At 39.4% G+C, this 14,085-nt stretch overlaps 1 long non-coding RNA gene across 1 annotated transcript; it reads left to right on the top strand.

The window, feature by feature from the left end:
• The first annotated feature begins 10,061 nt into the window (after positions 1-10,061).
• On the top strand, positions 10,062-13,116 carry LOC132210561 (uncharacterized). The gene is made up of 3 exons (XR_009446695.1): positions 10,062-10,151; positions 11,305-11,598; positions 12,938-13,116. It is a non-coding gene; the product is annotated as an uncharacterized LOC132210561 (long non-coding RNA).
• The last annotated feature ends 969 nt before the right edge of the window (positions 13,117-14,085 follow it).

Raw genomic sequence — 14,085 nt, 5'->3', positions numbered from 1 at the left:
TTACTCAGCAATATCCCAAAAGGCCTGCTGACCTCTTAACACCATTATCAACTTACATTTCCAGAACATGGCAGCAAATATTAATTGAAGCTGAAGAGTGAGCAAAAAAAGTACAAGTGGTTGTACTCACCCACAAAACGCAATACTTCAGCAAATTCTGGGCTTTAGTAACTGCAGAAATTAATCTCCCCTTGTAGATAAAGGCTGAATTGATGTGAAGATTTAATTCGTTTCTTTAAATTTAATCACAAATAATGTCTGTTATATCTGTAATCATTTTTGACACTTTTACACTGTTAAGTTATTTTAGAATGTTTTATTTTAGAGCAAGTTGCAAATATGGCAGTTGTGTAATTTTGACAATTTTGATTTATAGCCAAAGGTGATCAGCAAAGGCATTTTAAACATTCTCTTTTCACCAGATAAATAGATATTTTATAGCTGTCTTTCCATGAAATCTTTGGTATCCTTCGGTAATTTAGACACTGTAAGTTAGATCAATTAAGCTTCCTGTGAAGCATCTGTTGTACTGTTGTTGGATAGAATATGAATCCATTTGTTGTTCTATATAGTAAAGTTTACACAATAGATTTGATCAAGTTTAGAAAATTTATATAATGCAAAAGGTCAAATTCAGCACATACTGAAAATATTGTACTGGTTTTGGCTGCAGTAATTATTATAAACATTTTAAACTTGAAAAGAGAAAGATATGTTTTGCAACTCTAAATTTTATCTCATTATTCTTAAAAATATATTACAAAAACTGAAATACTGTTGTGGATTGTTTTAAGAACATGAATTGAAAAGTTTCCATGATTCTTCGGCTATACTTTATAATGAACCAGCAGAAGAGCATGCCCCTAATTGATATGACTGTTGACTCAGGAGTGAGGTAATATAGTGAGATGGATTTTGAACCCTACATTTCAGTTTTGACGATGAATATTATGATTCACACACTGTAGGATTATTTAATTAATGTTAGCTCACTAAATTATTGGAAATAGTTGCTACTAAGCATGTGTGGCTAATTGGGATTCAGAAATGACTATTTGCATTTATAATTATTAAATAAAAAAGGTAATAATGTTGTTGGACATGTATCTCAATAATAATAATTAACAGTGCAAAATATGTTGCTAAAACATTAGGATAAAATGCACAAGTGTACAAATCATTTTTGATCATTAAAATATTTGCTCTAACTGAATAATGCTGAAGTAAAATGTATGCATGAAATTGATTTAGCTTTACTGTGAGTGTCCAAAATTCATTTGTCTACAACATGAATGCACATGGCTAAAACAATGCAATTGTAGCTTTTTGTGGCTAGCCAGCAATTTTAATTGCCAACTCTGCAGTGACTATAAAATGCCCCAGTTAAGTACTATGTGTGCTGCCACATTGAATCAAAAAGTCATCAGTGCAATCCAGTAAAGTTAAAATTGTATTTGTGAAATAGTGCTTAAAATTGCTGAGCAAATATTGTCTAATTTACTTTAGAAATGAATTGTAAACATTTCAGTTTACAATTAAAATTGCTTCAATACCATTTGCAGCATAATCTTATTTTAAAATGATAACATTTCATAACATTTGTAAAATTTCCAACAATTTTTAAAAACAGGAACCTCCATGATTTAAAATTCTGGCTATTGGGATTTTTGTAGGTTATTTAATTATTCTGTTATTTCAGGTCAATGAATGTGCCTAGCAATTTGATATACCTAACATGTAAGACCAAAATGTTATCCAGTAAATTCACTGAAAGAGCAAAGTACCTTGGAAATTTTTTTGGTTTTGCATGCTTACCATCTGTCAATTTCATTCTTCTCCCTGGCAACTGGCTGGGATTGAACCAAGGTTATTTGTATGCTTGTATCATACTTAATTCTGAGATGAACTTTGGACCATATATCCCTGTTATCATTAAGGTTGTTTTACTGTAGCTGAAGCAATCGTCCATGCATTTGTTACTTTCAGATTTGATTATTCTATTGCACTCTTCGAAAATCTCCTGCATTCAATGTCATGTGAACCTCATACAAAATCCTGATGCTAATGACCCAACTAGCAGCAAATACCATTCACCTGTAACTCCTGTGATCATTGTCCTACACTGGTGCCCATCTAATAATACTTAAAAATATTCTGAACCTTTCTTTAAAATACATTTATGGCGTGATGGCTACCTGTTTCTGTAATCTCTTCCAGCCTCTCAAGCCTCAGATATCTGTGCATGTCTAAGCCTCAAGATTTAGTTGCTTAATCGTTAGTAACAGCACCTTCACCTGCCCTATCTGTGAAGACCACAGGACCATCGAATGTGCTCCTCCATTCAATCATGGCTGATATGTTTCTCAACCTCCTTCTCCTGCCTTCTCCTATACCCTTGATCTCTGCACTAATCAAAGACCTATCCATCTCTATCTTAAATTCACTCAACAACTTGACCTCTAAAGTCTTCTGGGGCAGTAAGTTTCACAGATTCACCACCTTTTAGTTGAAGAAATTCTCTGTCATCTGAGTTCTAAACAATCATCCCTTCACTCTGAGGATGTGCCCTGATCTCTCTCATTAGTGGAAACATCTTCCGCACATCCACTCTATCCAGGCCTCTCAGTATACTGTAAGTTTCAATGAGATTCCTTCCTCATTCTTCTAAACTCCATTGTGTACAGACCCAGAGTCCTGAACTGCTCTTAATATGACAGGCCCTTAATCCCCAGGAACATATTTGTAAACTTCTTCTGAATCCCCTCCAATGCCAGCACATGCTCCCTCAGAAACTCAGGAATTTCAGTCCTAAACACCTGGCTCTCTAATTCCCCACTTAACACATTTTTGACTAAGCTTTTGCTCATTTGGCCTAATATTGCCATATATGCTATGCTGTATTAATTTTTGTTATTCTTCTCAGAGAAGTATTTTTGGGACGTTTTATTATGTTAAAAATTGTTCTTATTACTAAAATAAAGAACTCAGGATGCTGGAAGTCTGAGAAAAAAAACAGTTGCTGGAGAAACTCAACAGGTCTGGCAGTATCTATTGACAGAGAAAGTGTGTTAAAATGTTGAGCCCGGACACAGAGTCATACCTGAGATAATGGGAACTGCAGATGCTGGAGAATCCAAGATAATAAAGTGTGAAGCTGGATGAACACAGCATGCCAAGCAGCATCTCAGGAGCACAAAAGCTGACGTTTCGGGCCTAGACCCTTCATCAGAAAGGGGGATGGGCTGAGGGTTCTGGAATAAATAGGGAGAGAGGGGGAGGCGGACGGAAGATGGAGAGAAAAGAAGATAGGTGGAGAGGAGAGTATAGGTGGGGAGGTAGAGAGGGGATAGGTCAGTCCAGGGAAGACGGACAGGTCAAGGTGTATTCTAGGTAGCTGTGGGAGTCGGTGGGCTTGAAATGGACAGCAGTTACAAGCTGGTTGCCTGAGATGGAGACTGAGAGGTCCAGGAAGGTGAGGGATGTGTTGGAGTTGGTCCAGGTGAACTTGAGGTTGGGGTGGAAGGTGTTGGTGAAGTGGATGAACTGTTTGAGCTCCTCTGGGGAGCAAGAGGCGGCGCCGATACAGTCATCAATGTAACGGAGGAAGAGGTGGGGTTTAGGGCCTGTGTAGGTGCGGAAGAGGGACTGTTCCACGTGACCTACAAAGAGGCAGGCATAGCTGGGGTCCATGCGGGTGCCCATGGCCAACCCCTTTGTGTGTAGGAAGTGGGAGGAATCAAAAGAGAAGTTGTTGAGGTTGAGGACGAGTTCAGCTAGGCGCACCTCCATTTCCTACCTCCATTGACCTGTCCGTCTTCCCTGAAGTGACCTGTACCCTCCCTACCTCCCCACCTATACTCTCCTCTCCACCTGTCTTCTCTCCATCTTCGGTCCACCTCCGCCTCTCTCCCTATTTATTCCAGTTCCCTCCCCCCATCCCCCTCTCTGATGAAGGGTCTAGGCCCGAAACGTCAGCTTTTGTTCTCCTGAGATGCTGCTTGGCCTGCTGTGTTCATCCAGCTTCACACTTTATTATCACAGAGTCATACCTGCTGAGTTGCTCCAGCTCTCACTGTTTTTGTTTCAGACATTGTGTGCTCCTTCCAGGGCCATCCAGTTGTGAATGTAACAAGCAAGTGAGGCAGGCAGTTGGGTCTAACCACCCCCTCCACACATGGACCTGTAAAAGGTCAATGGACCTGTCTGTTGCCCCCAAACAAGGTGTCCAAAGATCAGGAGCATAGGCTGAAATACAGCCCTTTCAAAAAATCAAATGGATACCTCCAGTCTTATAAATAGCTCTGCTTCACAAGTCTATTGTTATGCAATTTGATAAAGTTTTCTACTTTAAAAATAATCATCTTGCTACATGCTGTGTAACTCATAGATGTTTCAGTTACCAGTATTTTACACTAGGTGGCAGGAGAGGATAACCAAACCTGAAATTTGATATTAAATATCTTAATAGTGTCTCGTGTAAGAAGAAAGTAGGGTTGCTTTTACAACTTCAAGAGTTTACAGTGGGAGGGGGAGGATCCAGTCACCATGATCCATGTAGGTTCTAATTCCATAGGCAGGATAAAGACAAGGGTAACAAAAACAAAGTTGCTGGAAAAGCTCATCGCGTGTGGCAGCATGTGTGTAAAAGAAAACAGAGTTAACGTTTCGGTGCCGGTGACCCTTCATCAGAGGGTTGTGGCCAGGAATCTGCAGGCTAGGTGGATTGGCTATGGTAAATACGTGAATAGGGTAGGTATAGGTGGGATGCTCTTTGGACAGTGACTGTAAGAAGTTGATGGACTGAATGGCCTCTTTCTGCATGGTGGGAATTCTACGATTACCTAAGCCATGTGTTAATTGGCATAGTCATATAAGATTAGCGAAATCATTGTGTTTCTAAAAGACTGGAGTGGGAGAAGTGAGTTGTAATTTATGAGGCAATAACATTTATTACTGGGGGAAATTGAGGCTGTACCGTTCAGATTGTCTATGCCTGAGCTGTGCTAGGGCTTGTGTTCTAACAAGCTCTATAACTACAGAAAGTAGAGATGATTTTAAGCCTAATAACAGTGGCAAGGCCATCCACATCTTCCCAAATTTGGTAAATTAAAGTGTAGTCACAAGGCAAGGAATAAAGATATTAATGTGGGAAAGATATACAGACCGTGGCAGGCAGGGAAAGAGTGTATAAATCTTATAGTAAATTGTCAGATAAGGATAGAGGTTACAAAACTAATAAAAAAACTAATAGCTCTCTATTTGATTGTGCTTAGCCCATTTCCAGCAAAACAAATGAACTGCTTGCACGCATGAATAAATTAGAAAGGTCTAGCCAATACAGAGATATGGCTGTGGGATGATATAGTTTGTGACTGGAATATTGAAGGATTTCATGTCATTGAGGAAAAATAGATAGCTAGGAAAAGATGAGGGGTGACTCTTTAATTAATTGTAGCACTAGTACAGCACAGAGTGATGACTTAAATTCAGGAGTCCAGGATCTAGAAGTGGTTTGAGTTTAGATGAGAAATAATAAAAACAAGAAGTTGCTTGTTGGACCCATGTGCAGGCCCTCTAACCTCTTAACAGTAACCACATGTAGAATGGAGCTTAAAAGAATAAATAATGGGAGCTTGTCAGAAAGTGACTGCAATAATCTTGGGAGATTTTAATTTACCTTTACACTGGATCAGTCAGAGAGGAAAGAGTAGCCTAGATAATGAGTTCATGTAATGCTTTTAGAATTGTTTGTTCCAACAGCGCATTGTGGAGTCAAGTAGAAGGATGATTGTATGAGATCTGATATTCTGCAATAAGATTAATTAATGACATCATTTTAAATGTGCCCTTAGGTTGCAGTGATCATAATAATATTATATTTTGCACTCGGTTTAAAGGAGAGAAAAGTGAGTCCAAGACTAATATTTAAAACTGAAATAAGAGTAATCATGAGTGCATTAAAAGCAGAGATAGCAAAAGTGAATTGACAAATAAGGGATAAATCAAATAAAATGCAATGGTAAACATTAACTGGGATATTTCAGAACAGATACATTTCAACAAAAAAGAAAAATTCCAAGGGGAAGACCAACTCTCTGTGGTTGTTCAAAATGTTATTGGTAGTTCAACCGTAGAGAGAAAATACATAATCGTGCAAAGATGGGTGGTAGGTCAGAAGACTGGACGGAATTAAAAATAATGAATGCTTATTGGTGAATGTCTTAAAAGACTAATTCAGAGGGAAAAATTAGAGTATGAGAAATATAAAGTAACTAGATTTATAAAAAAACAGAAAGCAAGAGTTAACAAAGGGAGCATTGGTCCTGAGGAAGTTAGTCTGGGGAATTAATAAGAGAAACTTAATAAATATCACATGCTCCAATCCAGAGAAGTTACCCCTTTATATCAAAACTTTGAGTTCAAGTAAACTAATTCTGCTTGGGTTTTTACTGTGAACTTCTAAGACATCTTAGAATACTCACACACTGAAACTTCAGGCATTCTCAGCTTCTAACAACCTACAGACTTGTATAAAAACACACAGGGTCTGGAAGTTGCAGAAATTAAACTTTTCTACTGAAAATACAGTGCTTTCCTTGGTCTGCTCCATATTGTTCGAGGAGAGAAGCAGTGTTTGCTTCTGACCCCAGTCTAATCTCTTCCAAACTGCCCTAATTCTTTCAGTTCCTAAGATTTTGAAGATAACATCAATCCTTGACTTGGAGATAATAAGGACTGCAGATGCATGAGGTGTGAGGCTGGGAAAGGACAGCAGGTCAGGCAGCAATCTGACTATCTTACCATGAAGCTTCATAATTCTGACAGCCTCTGTCAGATGAACCTCACCCTTCTTAACTCAAGCCAACAAGCACCGATTCTCTTTGATTACATTCTTTTTAAAACAACTTATAATCCCTGACAAATCACTCTCTTGTTTGAGTTTATTTAGTTGTGTGTCAGAAATTGTGTCTCACTAACTTGACTGAGTTTTTGAAGAAGTAACAAAGAGGATTGATGAAGGCAGAATGGTGGATGTGGTCTATATGGACTTCAGTAAGGCGTTTGACAAGGTTCTATATGGTAGGCAAGTTATATCAAGTTATATCACATGGAATACGGGGAGGACTAGCCATTTGGATCTGGAGGCCCGTGACCAGTGGTGTGTGACAAGGATTGGTGCTGGGTTCACTGCTTTCTGTCATTGGTATGAATAATTTGGATGTGAACAAAGGAGGTATGGTTAGTAAGTTTGCAGATGACACTAAAATAGATGCTGTAGTAGACAGTGAAGAAGGTTACCTCAGAGTACAATGTGGCCTTGAACAGGTGGGCCAATGGGCTGAAGATTGGCAGGTGGAATTTAATTTAGATAAATGTGAAGTGCAGGATTTTGCAAAGGACAGGACAGGACTTATACGCTTACAGTTGCTGAACATAGAGACCTCGAAATGTAGGTTTATAGTTCCTTGAAAGTGAAGTTGCAGGTAGATGGGATAGTGAAGAAGGCATTTGGTATGTATGCCTTTATTGGTCAGATTATGGAGTATTGGGAGGTCATGTTGTGGCTTTACAGGACATTGTTTAGGCCACTTTTGGAATGCTGTGCTCAATTCTGATCTCCGTGTTATAGGAATGATGTTGTTAAACTTGAAAGGGTTCAGAAATGATTTACAAGGATATGATTGGAGGGTTTGAGCTTTAGAGAGAGGCTGAATAGGCTGGGGCTATTATCCATCAACTGTCGGAGTTGAAAGGGTGACCTTATAGAAGTTTATAAAATCATGAGAGGCATGCATGGGGTGAATAGACATTGTCTTTTTCCCAGAGTAGGGGAGTCCCAAACTAGAGGGCACAAGTTTAGGGTGAGAGGGGAAAGATTTAACAGAGATCTAAGGAGCAACTTTTCCACAAAACAGGGTGGTGCGTGGAGTGAACTGCCAGAGGAAGTGATGAAGGCTGGTATGACTACAGCATTTAAAAGTCATCTGGATAAGTATATGAATAGGAAGGGTTTAGTAGGAATTGGGCCAAACGCTGGCAGATGAGATTAGATTAGTTTAGGATATCTGGTTGACATGGATGAGTTGGACCGAAGGGTCTGTTTCCATTGCTGTACATCTCTATGACTCTGTGACTCTAATTGGCTGGATTGTAATGCTGTCCACACAAACATTGACATCCTTGTGGTGTAATGATAGTGTCCCTACCTCTGGGCCAGAATATCTGAGTTCTCGTTCCAACTTCTCCAGACATGTAACAAGTCTGAAAGGGTTGATTGGAAAATATCTACAGGAGAAATGAGAGAAGATTTGGATTGAAAAGTGACCTTAGCTCCCTTCTTATGATGCAGTGATAGTGTCCCTACCTCTGGGCCAGAAGTTCTGAGTTCAAACCCCATATCCTCCAGAGATGTTTAATGAAATTCTTGAACAGGTTGATTAGAAAATATTCCTTCCCCATGCATTTAGTTTCCAAAGAGACATCCTGAATAATAAACAAGTGTGGAAAATGTTTGCCTGTGCGAAGTCCAAGATCAACAGTGAATTGTAATATTTTATTTCACCTCTCTTCTCCAAGTGAGATGAACTGAAATGTACCCAGTAATAGAGCTAAATTTGTCTTGTGGGGAAGAGCATTACTACAGGCTACCAATATAAGATAGTCACTAAGAAATCTAAAAGGGAATTCAGAAGGAACCTTTTCACCCTAAGATTGGTGACAATGTGGAATTTGCCACTTGCATATTTATTTTGATTTAGCATCTGTGCAATTAAAACCTAGGAACATAGAAACTAGGAGCAAGAATTGGTCATTCGACATGTTGAACTCCACCATTCAATACGATCGTGGCTGATCATGTACCTCAATGCCATGTTCCCGCTTTCTCACCATACCCCTTGATGCCTTTAATAGCTAAATAAATGATCAATCTATTTCTTAAACATATACAGTAACTTGGGCTCTACAGCCTTCTGTGGTTGAGAAATTCACGGGTTCACTGCCGTTTGAGTGACAAAATCTTTCCTCATTTCAGTTCTAAATGGACTACCCTTATATCCTGAATTTTTGTTCCCTGGTTCTGGAATACCAAGCCAGGAAAAACATCTTCCCTCCATCCAATCTGTTCAAAAACAAGAAAACATGAATTGCTGGAGGAACTCAGCAGGTCCCTGGATCTAAAACATGGATTCTGCTTTCTCTCCTCAGATGCTTCAGACCTGCTGAGTTTGTCCAGCAATTTCTCATTTTGTTTCAGATTTCCAACATCCACAGTTCTTTTTTTATCCAGTCTGTCCAGCCTTGTTAGAATTTTATACATCTCAATAAAATCCCATGTCATCCTTCTATACCCTGGTGAGTATAGGTCCAGTCTCTGGAGCGTAGAACATGCTCGCCAGCCTTATATTAACCCAGTGAAGCTGCCCTCACACTATGAAAAATATATCCTGTCTTAGGTAGGGGAAGGCAGGAACACTACTGAGACTGGAGCAGTCACTGTTACTGTATGTGTTGTGCAGTTGGAAAAGACAGACCTTAAAATAGCTAGGGAGAATGAAGATAATGGATTGGGCAAAATCATCGCTGCTGCAGTTTCAGCTTTACCAAAGTCAAATATATCATTTAGTGAGGTTACTCCAAAGCAAGTCTCTGGGCATTATTTGCCACAAGACTGTTGTCAGCATAGCTGGGGAAATTCTGCAGCTGTTAACTCACAGTGGCTAGGAACTTCTGGTGAAATACCACTATCACTGAAAGTGACTAGAGGGTCATATCCATTGAATAGGAAGTGAGATATCCTATGTATTGGAGGCCGAGTTCGAATCACTGTCAGATTTCACATGGTACCATATTTGTGTAGAAAGTGGTGCAAATGGGTATAAATGTATGAGGCTTATCTGTGAGCACTATTAAAGATTAACTTTACCTTTGATTGAAATATTATTTTGCTGGTTACTTAATGTTTGAATTATGCTGATTTTTGTCTGACTATTATGATAAAAGTTTTTAAATGCGAAATCTCATCCATCTGTTTTATTTCTATTGGAGTCACAGGGATCCCTTTCTTGGAAAAATGTTTATCAGTCTCTCCGGGAATTGCAGCAACTGATGTCATACATTCTGGCTGTCGTGCTCCAAACGTGCCTTGAATGGTGGGTCCAAAGCACAGGAATTCTTAGCCTGTCCTGAATAAATTATGATATTAATTAATTTGTGCAATCACAGATCAAATTAGAAAGTCCTGTCATGACACTTATGATTGGTCCCACTAAATTAAGTGCTCAGATGTGCCACCGTCTGATTTGTATGGGTCTTGGAGTCATGTTTTAAATTGGAGCAAAGAGGATAAAAAGGCATGATCCCCACAAGCTTGAGCCTGTTCATAGAACATTACAACACAGTACAGGCCCTTCGGCCCTCAATGTTGTGCCGACCTATCATACCGATCTCAAGCCCATCTAACCTACACTATTCCATGTACGTCCATATGCTTATCCAATGATGACTTAGATGTACCTAAAGTTGGCGAATCTACTACCATTGCAGGCAAAGCGTTCCATTCCCTTACTACTCTCTGAGTAAAGAAACTACCTCTGACATCTGTCCTATACCTTTCACCCCTCAATTTAAAACTATGCCCCCTCATGCTCGCTGTCACCATCCTACGAAAAAGGCTCTCCCTATCCACCCTATCGCACCCTCTGATTATGCTATGTTTCAATTAAGTCACCTCTCAACCTTCTTCTCTCTAATGAAAACAGCCTCAAGTCCCTCAGCCTTTCCTCGTAAGACCTTCCCTCCATACCAGGCAACATCCTAGTAAATCTCCTCTGCACCCTTTCGAAAGCTTCCACATCCTCCTTTATAATGCGGTGACCAGAACTGTACACAATACTCCAAGTGCGGCCGCACCAGAGTTTTGTACAGCTTCACCATAACCTCTTGGTTCTGGAACTCGATCCCTCTATTAATAAAAGCTAAAACACTGTATGCCTTCTTAACAGCCCTGTCAACCTGGGTGGCAACTTTCAAGGAACTGTGTACACGGACACCGAGATATCTCTGCTCATCTACACTACTAAGAATCTTACCATTAGCCCTGTACTTTGCCTTCTGGTTACTCCTACCAAAGTGCATTACCTCACACTTGTCTGCATTAAACTCCATTTGCCACCTCTCAGCCCAGCTCTGCAGCTTATTTATGTCTCTCTGCAACCTACAGCATCCTTCGTCACTATCCACAACTCCACCGACCTTAGTGTCGTCTGCAAATTTACTAACCCATCCTTCTACGCCCTCATCCAGGTCGTTTATAAAAATGCCAAACAGCAGTGGACCCAACACCGACCCTTGCGGTACACCACTAGTAGCTGGGCTCCAGGATGAACATTTCCCATCAACTACCACCCTCTGTCTTCTTTCAGCAAGCCAATTTCCGATCCAAACTGCTATGTCTCCTACAATTCCATTCCTCTGCATTTTGTACAATAGCCTACTGTGGGGAACCTTATCGAGTGCCTTGCTGAAATCCATATACACCACATCAACCGGTTTACTCTCATCTACCTGTTTGGTGACCTTCTCAAAGAACTCAATAAGGTTTGTAAGGCACGACTTTCCCTTCACAAAACCGTGCTGACTATCCCTAATCAATTTATTCTTTTCTCAATGATTATAAATCCTATCCCTTATAACCTTTCCCAACACTTTACCAACAACTGAGGTAAGGCTCACTGGTCTATAATTACCAGGGTTGTCTCTACTCCCCTTGTTGAACAGGGGAACCACATTTGCTATCCTCCTTTGAGAAATAACCAATATGTTTCTTTTGGTGATAGTCACAGCTGTAAACTCAGTAATGGATAGCACAAAAGTAAAAGTAACTCAGCTGATGTACTCACATTGTAATACATCAATGTTATTGTTACGCTTCTTATTTTAAAAGATTTGTAGTTATATGAAATATATAGAGGAAACAAAGCTAAATTGTTCATAAAATTGAACATTTTATTACGTCCTCAGGACATACAAAAACCTGAAGAATTGTTTCTGGATTGCAATAGCTGTTGCTTTGTGAACAAACTCAGGCAACAATTTGGACATAGCAACATCCCAAAGCACCAAATGAATGACCAGTTACTCTGTTCTTGGCAATGTATGTTAAAGAGTCCTAGCAATAGGATGAGTCACTGCTATTTTTCAAATACTGTCATGCAATCTTTTAAATCTGTTGGAACAGGCAGATTAGAATCTTATTTTGCAATCTTCCGTAACCATGACTCTTAACATGATGTTAAATTTGCTGACTACTGCACTGACATGTCAACTTAGATTATGTGATCATGAAACCATTTTTCCCTTGACAAAGACACATTGTTACTGAATAATACTAACTATCTTCACAGATTGAATTAACTGTCAGAACGTTAGTTTCTCATCCTTTGACACTGATGCTAATCCCAAATCACAATTTACTGAGATTGTCTAATGGTTTAGCACTTATTGAAAATAAGAGTTTTGGAGTTCAGCAATCTTCTACATTTGTTGGGTGCCATAGAAATTATACGCCCATCTGTCAGGTGTGTACGTTAATATCTTTGTCTGATCTCCAGCCAATCCAATCCAATCCAACTCTTGATTTCTTGCAGATTTGCATATTTGTCCTCTGTTCTCCAAGATTGGCAAAGAGTGAACACTGTCAATTTTGAACCCAGGAGTGGCAGAAAAGTTGACATTTTGGGTTGGGACCCTTCTTCATACCCAAAATGTCAACATTCCTGCTCCTCTGATGCTGCCTGGCCTGCTGCGTTCCCTCGGCTCCACACTGTATTACCTCTGTGACTCCAGCATCTGCAGTTCTTACCATTTCCAATTTTCAACCTACCTTTTATTTTAACATTATAGCAAATAAACAGAGAAACATTTGTATCCATCGCAGGGCGTAGTACTCATGTGAAACACATCACCCTGTGGTTTCACAATGCCTTTTGGAACATTGACTGTGCATCTACCTGACATATATGAAAGAAGCATCGTTGCTCCACTGGAACACAATACATCAGGAAATTTATAGCTGTAATTGTACGAAAGAAAAACAGTGACAAGAAAATTATGCACTCGGTATCATTGGTGCTTCATAATACAAAAGTTGGTAAAGGAATAAAAACAAATACAAACATACAAAACAAATATTGTTCGTATTTCACTTCATCTTTCACAAATGTGACATAATCATTCAGAGTTTCTTTCTCGTGATCCATGACTTACTCCTCTTTTCAGGTTATTGGAAATGGTGCTCGAGAATTTTTTAAAAATTATTTTATCTCCTTTATGAGACCAGAAAACCATGAGAAATAGAAAAAGGGTAGGCCCTTCAGCCCCTTTAGCCTTCTACATCATTCAATAGGGTCATGGCAGACCCATTCATCATCCACTCTTCTGCCCTTTCCATGTAACCCTTGGTTCCCTGACTGATTTGGAATCTTTCTACCTTGTCCTTAAATATACACAAGGGTTCTGCCCTCACAGTGGTCTGTGACAAGGAGTTCCAAAGAATCACAACTCTGAGAGAAGAAATTCTTCCTCATTTCAGTCTTAAAATGATGCCTCTGTATTCTGAGACAATGCCCACTGATCCTTGATTATCCCATGAGGCAAACATACTCTCAGCATTTACTTGTCAAGGTCCTTAAGAATATTATAAGTTTCAATGAGATCACTTCTCATTCTTCTGAACTCCGGTTAATAAAATCCCAACCTGTTTAACATTTGCTCATAAGACAATCCCTCTATACCAGAGATCATCATGAAGCAATAGCCATTGGTAAGTGTGCAGTTCTCTTGCCATTACCCACTATTACAGATTTAAACTGCCCTATGGATTACTGATGATATTTTGATTGCATCTGTTTCCGCCAGGCACCTACTTAAATGTTGTACCAAATGAAAATGCAAAGCACAACAAGAGACTCTTCTGATTGATTTAGGAGAAAAATTAATTTCAGTGCTGGTTCCTTGCTTTAACCTGTTGTCTGAGGGTCTGTTTCTACTGAAACTTCCCTGGTCCCACTCATCTCTCCTGAAGCT

Source organism: Stegostoma tigrinum, chromosome 15, assembly GCF_030684315.1.
Source record: "Stegostoma tigrinum isolate sSteTig4 chromosome 15, sSteTig4.hap1, whole genome shotgun sequence".
Classification (NCBI taxonomy): domain Eukaryota; kingdom Metazoa; phylum Chordata; class Chondrichthyes; order Orectolobiformes; family Stegostomatidae; genus Stegostoma; species Stegostoma tigrinum.
Note: the sequence above shows the minus strand (reverse complement) of the source record. Positions and strands in the feature narration are given on the sequence as shown.